This window comes from Drosophila mauritiana, chromosome 3R (assembly GCF_004382145.1).
Source record: "Drosophila mauritiana strain mau12 chromosome 3R, ASM438214v1, whole genome shotgun sequence".
Taxonomy (NCBI): Eukaryota; Metazoa; Arthropoda; class Insecta; order Diptera; family Drosophilidae; genus Drosophila; species Drosophila mauritiana.
In genome coordinates, this window is record NC_046670.1 from 15,542,279 (window position 1) to 15,555,393 (window position 13,115).

Here is a 13,115-nt window from a genome sequence, read left to right on the forward strand (position 1 = left end):
GGAAGTCGGATGCCGAAGCTGCTGCGTGGGTGTAGGTGTAGCCGCTGCCTCAGGATAATGTAATGCACTCACAGTCGCACACACTCGCACTCGCACACAGACATACGCACACAGACGCCGGCAGAGAGAGGACGCAATTAGAAAGCAGCAGGACACGAAGCAGCCGAAAATCAGGCACAAAGGCACGAAGACCCGAAGCCTGCGGCTGGCAGTCTTCGTATTGCCGGTTCAGACACTTTCGAAAGGAGAAGTCCGAGAACAGAGCCCCTTTCTCTTCGCTTCTCTCTCACTCTCTCTCCCTCTCATTCTGTCACCCCTTCTCTTTCGCTCTGCCAGCGTCTTCTAATCGGGAGAAGATAACACACACTATTTGCTTACCCGTCGAAGGATTCGGAGCATCACATGAGCAATTCTGCGTATCAAAATTGAGTTTTGGACTCTGTAGTTTTGAGTTCGTATAAAAAATATATACAAATCATAATAATACGTATATATACTTATAAAAATGTTGCCAACAATCTTTTTGCTTTGTACTTTTGATTTTACATTTGAATTTTGTAACTTGTGTCTTTGTTCATCTAGTGTTTTTGGTTTTTATTCAATAAGTTCGCGACTTTTTCGTAATCTTTGTTTTTCAAATATCATTCGCTATTCGTTTTTAGATATTTTAAAGAACTAAAATGGACTGATGATATTGTGTTGTGGGAGGGCAAACAAGTTCAAACATATAACAAACTGAGAATCGTCGAGAGTTCCTGCCGGTTGAGAGTTTAGTCGAGACTTTTGGAGATACGGCGAAAAAACACTTGAGAATCGTTCTTTGGAAGCCGGTAAATGTGGTTCGATTCTTTTTGGTCTGAATGAGTTTCTTTTTTTTTTTTTGTTTTTGATTTCGATGTTTGGACACACGATCTATCAACTGTTTTCTGGATATGAATTTCCTTATGATTTTGTTCGAGTTTTAGTTGCTGATTTAGTTGCTTTTTGTTTTTGGTTTTTTTTTGAGTGCACGCAAACTTAATACTTAAAAATAAATGAAAACGTAATTGAAAAATCCGAAAATAAAAATTTGTTTGTACGACGACGTTGATGTGAAGCTTTGTACTAAAAATGCGAAAAATTATTTCGCCGCGAATAGGCCGAGGACGACCGCTGACGGTGTCGTTGTCGTTGCGTTGTCGTTGCCGCGGCTCTCTGCCCCAGCCAGTGTGTGTGTGTGTGTGTATGGGTGTGAGTGCGCTGGTATGTGTATTGGCAGCAAAAAATGTTTGCCCGCCGCAGCCGCGAAAAAATACGCGAATGTCCGGGGGGAGGAGGATATTTCCCAGGGAGGCATTGCAAAGCCAAAGGCAACGGCAAAAACACACACAGTGGGGCTTTGCAAATAAAATCAGCGGCAGCGCTGCCAGGACTCCCTGAATTGCCCACCCACCCGAAACCGGATACTCTCCCACACACGCACACAACGCCACATCGGAGGGGAGCCAACACAGACACATAAGCTCTTTGAGCTAGAGCTAGTGCGCATTTCAAATACTCGTTCATGGAGGGGCAAGCAGCGCTGCCAACGTCAGCGTCGCTGCCAGTTGGGGCAGCTTAACAAAATGGAGAATGGGCAGGGGGTGTTTTGTGTGTGTGTGTGTGTGAGCCTGGTTAGGCAAGTGTTAGTGTGGGGAGAATGGCAAAAAGAGCATCCCCCACGCCTAGAATGACTTTCTCAGAACATTCTCCTCTACGGAAGATTCCCCAATGTTCAAAATGCATTCCACAAGATACTCCAAAATCTGAACCCTGCTTTCAGATTGCTGACAAGAAACCACTCAGAGTTGCCGTCGGTACTTTCGCTGGGGAAAGGACTCTAAGCTTGTGTCATTTGATAGCTCGACTTGCTACACATTTGCCCCATTTTAATATAGTCTTTTTATGTTTAAGCGAGCTAACACGTGCTAAAGTTTGAGAGGTACTCAAATGAAGCTAACAAGTAGTTTAGCTTATGGGAACAGAGCGGTTAAGAACCGGAGAGAAAATGAAAATAATAGTTAAAGCAATAAAATGAATATGAATATCCATTTTAAAGAAATAAAATATGGAACAATATAATTTTCTTAAATATTCCACAGGCAAAATAAAATCATTTTGAGCTTAAAAGAATGTCTTAAATTTTGTAATTTTTTAAAACCTTTTCAGCGCCTAATTGAAAATATAAATTAATATCCCACTATGAACTATATATGAATGATATTTTGATGGTCAAGTGCATTGGGGGTTTTTATCAGGGGGCATGTGCGATTTTCGATCACGTACAGGACAATTTACTGATGTTATTTATCCATGGCGGTGTTCAGATTTTCTCTCGTGTCCACGGCTATGGCCTGGCTGATCCCAAGGATCCTGGTGAGTCCTGTGAGGCAGTTCGTTGGCCACTCTAGCATCGTTGTCTGCGTCGCCGTCGCCGGGAACGCGTAACGGTGCGACCAGTCCAGCCGGAAAAGCTGAGACAGCCGCTCCAGAGGATCGCTGTGGAAATCTGGCGGCTTTTCAATCGGTTGCAGTGCCTCGCAGTATCGGTCGGATTGCACCAGGATCAGATTGTGTGCAAACATGAGAGGTCAGTCAGTGGACTTTTTCGGGTTTCCCGTTGCAAATATTAATGGTTTAATAGCATCTTGCTTATCGGAGGATTCAGTTCTCTAGCATCTTATGAATTAGGTTTTCGGAAGTTAGATGCCAGCAGACGACGACGCAGACGAGTGGACGCCGTTGACTGGACTGTTTCAATCGAGGCTGGATCTTTGGGTTCAAGATGTCAGCGAATCTTTTTGGTTTAATGGAGCGTTTTAAATTTTGGTCTTTATGGGGGCAGCGGCGGAGTGTTTAATAATCAATTGGATATGTCAAAAAAATCAGATGATTGCATTAGAATTTCGTTGTTTGCTTTCAATCGAAGCTGTTATTGTAACACACACCCGCTCACGCACACACACACACGCACACACACGAACGCACACGAAAGGAAACTCGCGACCGGATACATATATTTTTAGACATATATATATTTATATATATTTGTATATATTTTATTTCATTTATTGTATATAAATAGTATTTGACGGCACTCGAACTGCAACTGAAGCCTCAGCCCCTCAGCGGATTGAGAGGCTTGGGCAGTTGACTTGGGGGCGGCAAACGCGCGCGCACTTTGCACCCATTTATATATATATCTATATTCTATACCGTATATATATATATGCAATATATATATTTTATATATAATAATGCGGCCTCACTCCACGCCACTCCACTCGACGGCGTGTGTGTGTGCTAGTTGCTGGTTGCTGGATTTTTTAGAAAATAAGCAAGTCCGAAACTGAACCGAACCGTCGACGACTTGGACCAACTCTGCGGCTCCTCGCTGGAGCGGCAGCTATCGTTACGCGGCGTTGGCGTTACTTCTTTTGCTCGGTGCGGTGCGTCGAGCCGAGAATATAAAAAAGCAATGTTCTACTCAAAAGACGTCCAAAAGCCGTATGCCAACTGCGGTGCCCGGCCGATGCCTTCCGATGCCGATAGATGCGATGCGATGCGTTGCGTTGCGTTGCGTTCAGTTCGTTCGGCGTTCCGTCATCGCGACACGGACACGGACTTTGGCAAACGACGACGCGTACATGGCCTCCACCAGGCCGGGGACCACCCCACGCGCCCCAACCCTTCGCACCCCATCATCGACGGCCGCCAAAAAAAGCTACAGACGCGCAAAATGCAGCGAGCCATCCGAAAAAACCCCCCCTCCGTATGTAAAAGCATCTCTGTTTAAGTTTTTTTCCTTTGGCCAAAGTTCGCGCGCGCAAAAAGCGCACACACACACATGACACATGGGGGCATGGGGTATCTATGTACTTTGACCACTCGATGTGCGAATGAAGCGCGGCCCAAAGGGGGGCGGTGGAGTGGGTGATGTAGGCGGTTGGACCAGGCTGCCCATCAAGAAATAGAAAAAACTTGGCTCCAACTCTACGCAATGTCTACGCGCCCACACTTCAATCCAGCCAGCCAGCCCATCACAGCCCAACCCACTCAATGCCGCCGACCCTTTTTCGAGCCGACCAACCACGCACGGCGGTGCTGGCAAGGAAATGCAGCTGCACCACCGCCTCCTGCTCCCGTTTTCCCGGCCCAGATCATTACGAGATGCCTCATCATCGCCATCGCCAGCGCCATCATCATCAGCATCCTGGCAACGCACAAATCACGCAGGCAGGTGGGTGGCTGGGTGACTGGGCGGCTGAAGGGCAGTTGCTTGCTGCACGTGCTGGGGCTCCAGGAACAGCTGCTGCTACTGCTGTGGATACTGCAACCCCCTCCCCCGGCTGGCCATGTAAATTTCCGAGGCCTGGTCAAGTAAATAAAATGCAGCCAAGGGGGCTGAGGTGGGGTGTGCGACGGTGAGGGGGCAAAGGACTTCTAAAAATAAGCCGAAAAGAGACAACACAACCAAAAAAGAAGCAACCGCCTCAGTCTAGCTGCTTGCGGATGCGTTCGTGTGCGTGTGTGTGTGTGAGAGTCCTGGAGTGCAATTGCCTTGCAGCGTTGCATCCTTTCGGCTGCACTCGCCACTCTCGTTGCGCAGCCCTCGCTCTCTCTTTCTTACCCACTCTTGCTCGCTCTCTCTCTCCCTCACTCTGTCTTTCTCTCTGGCTCTTTGGAGTTTTCCTTTTTTCCCATCTAAACTGTGGCAAGTTGGCGTCGACAGCGATGCCGACGCCGACTTCGCTGCCATCTGCTATTTACTAGTGCAGCCGCTGGTAAATGAAGCAGCCACCCAGCAACACCCCATAGACCAACCTCCCCCCAAAAGCGCCCAAAATCCTGCCCAGCCACCCACTGCCCCTTTGGCTGCTGCTATCTTCTAGTTGGCAATTGCATTGCCTGCAATGCACTTCTCCTGTTGGGGAAGCGGGGAAAGTCAGCGCGGTGCATTGCGCATGTCCTTGTTTACATTATGTGCATGGCTCCAAAACTTCGCGTCTTGCACTCGTGTTTGTTGCTGTGTGCGTTTGTGTGCCTGTGTGTGTGTGTGAGGATGTAGAAAAGCAAAAAGTCTACAACTACAACTAAACCTGCTGCTGCTGCTGCTGGGGAGAGCCGCATGCACACCAGCAACACGATGCTGTTGCATGTTGCTGCTGCAGCTGAACGCCGTCACCCGACGACAGGACACGAAGTCCTTGGGAGGAAGTGCCGAGCTCAATCGCGGAGAAAGCCTTCTGCGATCTTCAGACCCACTGAACCAAGAACCACTCAAAGGAGACATTTCTTCTCAAATATTTACTAGTAGCAATTAATATGGTTATTATCATGCCCTTTAGCTAAGTTACTAAACTTTGACTGTCCCGCTTTCTTTCGTTGGTCAAATATATTTTGTGCTTTAAACAGATTAGATCTTTCAGTTGGTTTTAAGTTAAATGATAAAATTATAATTAAAGAAGGTAACCTTTTTTAAGTTTCCTTATGAGATTTAAAGCTGCTTATACTTTTAAAATCATCTTATTCGTTTTATATTTGTTTTCAATGTCTTTCTTTTTTCAAAAATGGCAATATCAAAAATGATTAGTTCTTAAATTCTCATTATTAGTCATTCACTTTATGATCAAGCATCCCATAAACCCAATTTAAACATAAGTTATAGATCTTATTTCTATCTAGATACTTTTCTTAATCAGAACACTTTTAAATTACCTCGATCTTAAAATATCCGCTTCAAATTTATTAATTTCCCAAATTTCTCTATCTAAATTCTATATTTTTGAAAAAATAAGTGATCTCCTATGAGTCAATGATTGATGGAAAGTGAACCCTAAAAGTCCTAATATTACGCTTAAACATATATTTTGATAGTGATCTCTACTTACCCTCAAATAAAAGTACATCGAAAAAATATCACATCACAACAATTTTTGATATTCCGTTTGCATTTAATGTTCTCTCTAAACTTTGATTAATTTTCTCACTAAGTTCCGTTTTTTTTGTATGCTTCTTTTTTAAATTTTTTTTGTTAAATTTATTTTTATTTTTTTGATAAATTATTATAAGAAAATTTTGCACTTGTAAAATTTAGCGTGTAATTTTTGTTGCATTCATAGACTTTTTGGTTGTTTAAAAATTTTCAGGTAATTTCGTAGTTTTCGATTTCGAGTGTTGACTTCTGCTCTTCTTCTCCTTCTCTTTCTTTTTTTTGACTTCCCTGGGGATCGTTTCCAAAATACTTGCTTGCCGAAATGCACAATACAAAAGGTGAATTAACTAAGGATCTACGTCTGAATTTGTAGAAACTGAGAGTGTGTCGGGACGATGACGAACCTTTGGCCGAGACTTGAAGACGGAACGGGCCAGACGATATCGAAATCAAATTCAGACGCTTGAATTTTGGCTCAAATCGGAATCGGTGCGGAACTGAAACTGGAGTTACTCAATCGTTTTACTTATTTATTTTGGTTTTCGTATTTCTGCTGACGTTACGGACTGACTGGTATTGCCTGCTTATTTGGTTGCTTCTTGGCTTTGACTTGCTTTGTTGTGGCTAGTTGTAGTTGTTGTTTACGAACGAAATGTTGCGTTTGACTGGCGCTGATTATCAAGTGATTAATATTATCGATATTGGTAAAAATGTAACTTTGTCTATTTTGTTATTTGTTGTTGGCTGGCTGGTTTTGTTAGTTAGTTTTGGGAAATGAAGAAAAAACTGCTCTACATTCTAGTGCCGGCGCTTACATTGTCTTTGGCGCAAGCCGGTTGCGTTTGTTTTTGGGTTTTTGGCGGGTGATTTAATGCACTCAAGACGGCATGGCCAGCGATGGCTGTTCGAGCCCCAGCCCGAGTCTTAGTTCGAAGGGCTGGCGGGCCAACGGGGCGTATGAGCGCCTGGGCCGCATTGCGTATACGTAGTGTGGGCCAGGCTGGGTGGTGTAGGTGGTGCGTACATAGGTGTCTAGTCTTGCACTTCAAGTCATTTTGCACACACTTTCACTTTCACATTCACTTGACACTTTTTTTTCGTTCTCCTGTCGTTTCTCTGCTTCGATGTCTGTCTTTTCTATTTCTATTTGTTGTTTGTTTGCTTGCTTTTTTTTTGTGTTGGGTATTTTTCTGTTGTAGAGTTTTTTCTTGGGGTGGCTAACTGCTTCTGCTACTGCCTCTGGGTTTGATTTATGCAGATGCGAAGAAGTCTGCGAGAAGTGGCGACCTGCCTGCCGACTGCCTGCCTGCCTGCCTTGCACTGCCTACTGATGTGCCTTGCCTGCTGTCTGCTGCCTGCTGCTGCCTGATCCTGGCAGCACGGCTCAGTTCGATTCAGGACAGGCCAGGACAGGGAGACAGCGAGAACCCGAGGAGCAGAAAAAAGCGCCGCAACTTGTTTCGCGTTTAGCAGTTTTCTGTTGCAATGTCCTGGCAAAAATTGCTAACGATGACGGGCCCCAGAGTCACAGAGCCAAAGCCAAAGCCAGAGCCGCTGTCGATGTCGATGGCGTCGTCGCTGCAGCGCGTTGATTATGAGGGACGCCAGCCCCTCGGCCGCTGATGCTAACGCTGACGGAGTAGGATGATGCGGATGTGGATACTTGGATACGTGGATACGGATGAAAGTGGCCGCTGGCCGGGCGCGAAACGCGCAAAAAAATTCCGCGGCTACGTCGCAGCTGCAGCGCCAACCGAATTGTCCTCGTCCTTTTTGGTTTGGCTTTGGCGCAAAAAATTGCTGCGACTGCGACGTCAGCGCTGCTCCTAGCTGCTAGTGTACATATACATGCAAACCTCGCACACAACCACAAACACACACACACACCCACTAGAACAGTGGGCGCACATATGCATTGCTGGACAAATCCAAAAACACAGAGAGAAACAGACAGCAACGCGCGCTCAGTCGCGAAAAATCAAAACAAAGCGCGACGACAGCGGCAGCGGCGTCCTCACCAACACATGCCCACCGAGAGAAGGACACGGACAATGCACATATCGCACACACACTCACTGGCACACACACGCTGGCATGCCGCCCCACACTCTTCACACTTCCAATCAAGAGCAAAACGCATTTTGCTGCGCCTAAAAATCAAACAACGCCAAAAAGTATGGAACACCCAAACCCCCAAGCGACTGATGAGGTGGTTTTTGGACTGGGCAGCTGCGTGGTGGTCTGTCCGCTGACTGGGTGGCGCAAAACTGCAGCTATCGCGCCTAAGTGTACCTAAAACCCAGCCCCCATCCCGCCAGATGGACCATACCATATCGCAGATACAGATACATCTGCAGGGAGGTAGTGTGGCAGCTGTGGGAGCTGTTGCTCCTGGCTGTGCCCCATCCGTCCATGCATCCATTCTCACCCATTCGCACACCCACCAACACACCATTTCACCCAACTCAGAGCCGACAGGACCCGCCATGTGGCCATGTTTTGTTTTGATTTCGTGCTTCTCACACACATCCATATGCGGGGAAAATGCAATTTTTTCGTTTTCATTTGCAATGGCAAAGCAACAAAATAAAAATCGCAAAAAAAAAAGGGAAACCTGAAAGCAAAAAATAAAACAAAACCCTAAGCGAAACGTAAAAGTTTTCTATGTTGCCCCTGCCCGAATGCAACACACATTTTGTTCGTATTTTATTTTGCCGCCATTTATGGGTGTTGGTTATTGGCAGTGGTATTGGTATATCGTCAGAGTTGGCATTAAAATATCCAGCAAAGAAAACTGCAGCTGGAAAAAATGTAGAGCGACGTCCGCACTCAAACCCCGCCAAAAAGGATCCGCGACAACAAGAGCAACAATAATAGAGCCAGCATAAATTCCCACTAACTCATGCACATGGGGGTTCTGGGAAAGCGCATCAAAAAAGCGGAGAAAAATTGGTGGGCGAGTGCAGCGACAGCCACTGCAATTCTCTATGTACGTGCTCAGATATATATATATATACATATATATTGTATATCAGTGATATATAGACGAGGAGGGACAGATCGGAACTAGGCAGCGCCTGCATTTAATCCTACGCATAGCGCTCGTTACTCATACGCCGCGTATTCCCGGAAATGGCTGGAACGCGGCTACAGGGCTGGGATGGCGCAGTTTAGGCCGGATAGGCACTGCACCCACAATCCCCACCCAGTACATGAAGTTTATGGCTTTATCGATGGCATTGGCTATTGACTTTGCCGCTGTGCCCGTTCTGCTTTTGCTTCGGGCTCGATATGGTTTTGGTTTGGTTTGCTATGGTTCGCTATGGTTTGGTTGCGCTTCGCACGATACCGGAGAGAAATTGGGAATGCTGCTCATAAAGAGATTGCCAGATAGCTTATGCACTCATAAGTTGTTATGCACAAATGCAAAGGTGGTGGCGTGCAGTAGGCCCACTGCCACCTGCTGCGGTTTCCAAACCCCAAACCCCCTGCCCATCGAGCCACCAGTCCTGTCCGGTCATCATTAATTAATGAGCTCGCGGGCCGCAACAGGCAGCTGCTGATGACTATGCTCGGAAATCATATTAAAAGTCGAATAGACCTGGAACTCCTAGGGCATTTCCATTTCAACCGATTGAAATAACTGATCTGCATATGCAAGTTACATCAAATTATATGCATTCCCTTGAGGCATTGCTCTCTTGCTACTTAAAATTACGCCTTTAATTCAGCAAAGAACATATCCATATAACCAGATATATATGATCTCAAAAAGTATTTTAGTCAGGATCGGGTTCTGTTTAAAAATATGTGCTTTTTTGAGTTTCATATGAGCATATCTAATGCAGCCAACATTGGTTTATTTTAACATAAAACATTCACATCCCCCTTTTGAATGATTACATAAGCCTGGCAACATAAACAATTGTTGTATCAAATTGTTACTATCTGGTTTCTAATCAGTCATCAGCTTCCCCCTCCTAATCCCATTCTAAACCAACTGCGATCTTCATTAAATTCGCATTATGCTGCCGTTCAATTAGTTGAGAGCAATTCGATAGCAAATTAATGGCCGTGCAAAGCTGGTCGCGGCCCGAAAAGCATCAATTATGCGCTCGCCTTCCATCGCAGGGAGTGGGAGCAGCGAGGGGGATTCAATCCCCCAACCAGGATGGCCACATAAAGCATTTCTAGTTTGAGCCTTTTGTTGCTGCAGCTGCAGTTGCTGCTGATGGCTGATTTGCATATTCCCCAAAGCGATGGTGCTGCTGCTGATGCTGATGCTGCTGCAGTTGCAGTTGCATTTGCATGCGCTGGCCTTTGGCTAAAAGCATGGGTCCGTGTCCAGGGCGCTTTATATAACGAAAATATCGCCTAAAAGGCTGGCGGGCTGGCAGGATGGAAAAAACCCCCGAAAATGACAAAAGCAGCGCGGAAAATTGCGCGAAAAACTAAACAAGCGGGCGCAACAGGAGCAGCAGCAGGAGGCGTAGAGAAGGGGTGGCAGGATGGCAGGGAGGTCATGCATCGCGACAGCTGCATTTTGGACGACGACAACAAAAGTCCATTCGAATGCCAGGAGATTGCAGCAGTGCAGCAGTTGCATCCTTTCCATGGCCCCTTCCCAAATGGGATGCAAGGCAAACAAAACCAAACGAAAAATGTTGCAGCAAATGCAATCAGCGATGTCGGTGAAAGGAAGAGACTGGCAGCGGAAAGGGTCTGCCGCTTAGGCCTTTGTCCGCAGAAGGTCCTGCCAAGTGTCAAGCGGTACAGTTGCCTCCTGTCCGCGCGAAGTGTGAATCACGAGAATCGTAGCAAAGGATCTGCATAATTCAGGGCACACACGCACACTTTTTTTCGCCCGGCCAGCATCCGATTATCCCCCAAGGAACTGTTGCTGACCATAAACATATTTTGCTTTTAATTAATCAAGCGGAACCGAGGGCCAGCTCAAAGGACATGCAAACGGATGCCCTACAACCGAACTTTGAACTTTCGATGTGTAATATTTTTAACTGCAATCCCACTGGCAGCAATGGAAATGCATCATCGGGATGGGTGTTTTGGGGTAAAAACAAAATACTAAGCCCGGATAAAACTGATTCACTCGCATTTTGCATCGCCCTCTCGCTCGCTCTCTGCCCTCTCTGGCCCTCTCGCTCTGGCGTGCATTTTGTGCGTTGTTGCTGCTGTTGTTGCATTAAAAATGCGCGCTTGCGTTTGAAAAACAAAGGGCAAAAAATACAAAAATGCCCCGCCTACCAAAGGGGCGGCTATGTGGCGGTGTGCAGGGGGTGTGGGGGAACTGACGGTTGGCGTCTGTCAGCTATCGTTGCAATGGCAAAAATTCAATGCAACTGCGACAGTCGCCGAAGCCGCTGTGCTTCCTTTTCCCCTCCCCCCCTTTGGGATCCACCGTTTACCACCCCTTCTATTTTTCCTTTGGTGCGTTGCTCATACGCCCCGTTCAACGTTCAGCAAAATGCACTTTTCGCGACAACAGCAGCATCGGCCTCAAATGCTACATTTCGTAGGAAATGGAGGGGGGAAGGGGGAGCTGAGTGGAAGGGCTGGTGGAAATGGGAGATTTTAACGGACAGGCAACATGGCTGGGTTTTTACGCTGCAGCTGCTTTGTCAATCCGCGGACTTGTCCATATATATCAATTTGTTGTCCCCTGCCATTGTTGTTGCTGCTGTTGTTGTCTATGTGACGGAGGCAGTTGCTTTTAGCCGCAATTTGCAAGCGAACTTCGTTTCCGTTGCATGCCACTCCGCCCACTGAAACCACCGCACGCTGATTGACGAATAATTGGTATTGACTCTGCTCTACTTAACTGGTTTAAGGCGAGTGCTTTCTTCTTTTCTTTGCTGATTTCAGTCAAGGAGATTCTATAATAGCATTAGCCGAACAGAACTTCATATCAATTAAGCGCGGAGGCGCTCTTGTCGTGGCTTAATTAACAACCAGGTCCTGGAAGGACAAGCGTGACGACGTCATCTTCGCGGGCTCGAAACTAGGCACAGACCACAGCGACGACAACGAAGGACAAACATGCAAATAGTTAAGTTGCTCAACCGCCGTTAAGGATAAGCACACAGGAGTGCCACTCACACAAGCACACGGGCGCACACACGCATAAGGGAGTATCTCAAGAGACAATGGAACCACCGAGGCAACAACAGCGCCAACATAAACAACTCTATAATTAAAGCCAGGAATTGTAGCTCTCATATCCTGTAAAGGTAAGGTTTATTTACATAGATATATAAAACATTATATACCTCTCAAATCAAAGGTATAATTTTCTGCATCATTTATTGCATCTCATGGAATATATGTCATTTTCGATTCTATAATTTATAGTTTGAATGCAGTCAAACCTAGCATAGTTTCAGCACGCCCATCGAATACCCAGCACCAAAGGATGTGCTCTGTAATTAAAGTTGAACCGAACAGGACTTAAAGGACATTACACGCCAGCAACGGCGACGTCCTGGCGTCCCAAGCTACATACACTCATTCATTCATCGCCTTCGGGTCGCCAACGAAGCCGTAACATCTTTTGCCGCTATTGCGCTTTTGTGGGGTGCGAAAAAATTCCGCTTGTCATGTGATAAGGATAATGAAATCCTTGCGACTGAAACTGTTTACTTTGCATGGACACACACACACACAAACTACACACACACACACACACACCTGGAGTGGAGCACTATTTACCCGACTGGCCACATGTGGGTAAGCAAAGGTGCGGCCAAAGTTGTCGTCGCCGTCTTCGAAGCCTTTGGGACTGGCCCTTCGGGGAGCGAGATGGCGTGGAGGAAGTGGCTGGTGAGTCCTGGTTTTAGTGTCAATTTGGTTACAAGTGTCGCCAGCCCGGACACACAGATACACAGCTCGTAACTCGTATCTCCTAAGTCATCCGGGCGCACCCCTCGTGGTATGACTTACTTTCGGGGTCAAGAAGTGGCGTCATGACTGAACGATTCGCCCACCTGGCGCCCCCCTCCCCGCATCGCAAACTAATTTCCAACTCTTTCGCATTACTTTAATCTTAAAGGCAATTTCGGAATGCAATTTACGGAAAACTTTTGGCCAAAATAACGCAGGCCGAAACAAAGTTGCATGAATTTGCACACATGTCGGCTGAAGAAAC